This window comes from Limulus polyphemus, unplaced genomic scaffold (assembly GCF_000517525.1).
Source record: "Limulus polyphemus unplaced genomic scaffold, Limulus_polyphemus-2.1.2 Scaffold2621, whole genome shotgun sequence".
Classification (NCBI taxonomy): domain Eukaryota; kingdom Metazoa; phylum Arthropoda; class Merostomata; order Xiphosura; family Limulidae; genus Limulus; species Limulus polyphemus.
In genome coordinates, this window is record NW_013668231.1 from 58425 (window position 1) to 61853 (window position 3429).

A 3429-nucleotide genomic window follows, 5' to 3' on the forward strand; every position below is an offset into this window, starting at 1 on the left:
TATATATATATATATATTATTATATATATATATATATATATATATATATATGTACACAGTTAGTCATATCTTATTAATGCACTTAACATCTGACTTCTCAATACTGTATGTGATTGCACTTACACTATATTAGCGAAACATATTAAGATAATACATTTCAGCTAGTAATTAGCCCATCCACCGTCAGTTGGAACGTGTATTCTATGATTCATTGCTGAGGGCATTTATAAAGGACAACAGTAGCTCAGACATCCAAGTGGTTCTTGTATTTTTACTTGCTGACCCCCTTTTTTATATATTTATATGTGTGCATGAGTGGGGTGAAGAGAAGTCACTTTTTGAACACCCCTGGTTTCTTTTGGCCTCCGAATTCTACTTGGGTTCAACACTAAAAATTCAAACCGAACTACCTACCAAGATAAAGCAAGGAAAGAGTTTATAAGTTATTATGAGATCAAACGCTTTCAAAGAAGAACAGTTATTAAATGCAACACTGATGGTTTGAGTTCCGAAATATATCAGCCCAATTATTAATACCCAAATCTAATGTGAAGACCAATTGATGTGCTAACAAGGAAATAACGTTCTATCTACTCAAAGTTGATCATTCTTTTATGCAGTGAAGTGTGGAATGAAACCATACATCTGGCGTTAACTATATTACCTAGGACAGGAATTAGAAGTCAAGGCTGCAGGCCAGCGCATTCAGTAAACACGGGAATTTTATGCTACTAGCTGCATCCAATAAGCCGCTCATAATAGCTGTGGGAACAAGTTGTTGCTGTGTTGGTGTTTTGAGAGTTTTGGGATGATGAATGGCACATTTTTTTTTTAATCTGGATGGGCGGATCTAGCTTCGATAACAATCTGAAGACTAGTTTGAACATAACCACGTTGTGAAAAAGTGGTGCTAGACTATGATAGTGTGAGTTCTTCTAACTGGTTCGTCTATTGTCTACTAGAAATGGATACGCGCTTTGTCACAATGTTTCGTTCTGTACAATGTAGCATGCTGTATTGATGCAATTGTTTGGGGGTGAAAACTATACCTCTTTCAACTACCTGTCATTTGTACCTTGGCCAGCCAAGTCTCTAATTGCAAGTGGTACTATTATTTCTAGAAATGGAGTACCAGTAGCAAAAAACGACGCCCTCTTTTTAAGGTCCACTGTTTCACTAGGATAGGTTCAAATCCTCAGTGATTTTTCAAGGAACTAAAGAAGTTTTCAATGGTTTTTATTTTATTTTGATCGCCATATGGAATTCATTTGGTGCATAATTTATACAGTTAACAAAATGACAACCTTTTTAAATTGTTATGTTTGTCTTAACCTTAAATTTAACTAATACATTATGTTGAAGGTAATCTTCAATTATACGTCATAGGGTGTTATATATATATATATTATTTTACTGAAAAGTATGTTGGATATGCAAAGAGGATAAACCGAATAATACTGAGTAGATAATTAATTAATTACAGCGTTGTCAGATGTTAGAACAGAGTTCAAAGAACTCTGGTGAGAAGTCCAAAACAACATGTTTGACTTCTGTAGTTTAAGCAAATGATGTAGTTTAAGACTTTAAGAATCTTTTATTAATAATATTCCTTGATTGTTGTTTGACAATGATGAAACTTAGTACCCTAAGAAGGATAAAATAAGCTTCACTATTTAAACATATTGTGAAATGAAATATAGTTAGACCGTGAACGTGCATGTACCCGCTATTCATTCATTGTTGGCCTGTTGTTGGTCGACACTCGAATGAGGATCACGTTATGCTTTCAGAAATAACTAATTGTTGTTTTTCCAAGCATACATAATTGGATTACAGATCAATAAAACGACAGAAATTCAATTAAATTCGTTGAACATGGTTAAATGATAAACAGTTGACCGATGTTTCCCCTAATAAAAGGTAGAGAAAATTTTCAGTTTAAAAAGAGGAACAGAATGGAGAACTCAAAGGCGAAGTAAAAATATAGAAAATTTACTAAGACATAGTTTTTAATGAGTGAAGAAAACTTCTCTTTGAAAACCACGTTTATCTCCCGGTGGATCAGCGCTAAAGTTTACGGACTTACAAGGCTAAAATCCGGAGTTCGATTCCCCGCTGTAGACACAGCAGGTAGCCCAATTTACTTCACATTTAGCAACTCTGTGGGCTCTAAGATATTTTTATTTGTTAAAAAACCACAAGAAACACTTAATTCTTCTTATAACTGATCAAATTTCGAGTCCACAGCTATAAAAGGTGGACATTTTTTGTCCACAATATATACATTTCATTATGTTTAGTAAGAGACACAGCAACAACAAGTTATTTTAAGATATAGATTACTTTATTAACCCTTGTTTATGGAAATACTTAAAACTGAGGAATTTGGAAATAGAAGGCAGTATGCGAATATGAATAACTGGATTGAATGTGTTATTCTGATTAATAAAATTTAAATGTTTATGTTAGTGAAATATCAGAAAATACGTATATCAATAATTTCTTCATACCTGTTAAAAAAAAAGGTAGTGAGTTGTCTTACTTATGAAATAGCGCTTTATTGAAAATATGAAGAATTCCATTTTTTTTCAAACTCTACTAAAATGTTAAGTAGTTTAGATGGTCAATACAGCTTTTAAAATATAGATACAAACTTTAAACTTTCAAAAGAATAATAATATTCGTATACTGAGTCATCTTTTGAATAAGAACGCTGTACTAGGCTGTTTACCTTTATCAGTCAGCTTCATGTGATTGTAGCTAATACATATATAAAATTCACACAAAATAGAGAAACTAAAACTTAAATTTATTGTCTCATAGTTTCTCAGCCAAGATAAAGTTTCAAACTGTGTAACAGTTCACTTTATCTATTTCAAAAAAGTCCATTCATTAGTATAACAGTTTACCTCAGCCATTATAAAAATCCCGTTAATTGTGAAAGAGTTAACTTTAGCCACATCACAAAAATTAAGTAAGCAATTCAACAATACAAAACTCGCGCACGACCATGGTTTTTCTTGTCGTTACAGTACTGTTGATATTACTACATAATGTCACACTTTCGCTCAGGTTGCATCTCACGTTCTGGAGCTCTTGGAATGTTACACTTGTCTACCAATATATTCTTGAAAACGAGCATTTCAGTCTGATTATATTCGTGTTCCGGCGATGAAAAATGGACCAACATAACTATATTTTGTAAGGTTATACCAAACCATTACTGCAAATACTCCCTGATTTCAAATTCTATTTCTATTATTTGGACCAGCATAATTAATTTTATGGTACATTCATTTTTACGGCGTCGTGAATCATTCATAAACCTCCATTCGCCAGTCTGGGTCAACTTCTGGAATAAGTGCAACGTGTAATGATGTAAGCTTCTGCGTTGCTTCAGAGTTAGAAGCTAAATAAAAAAAACGTTTC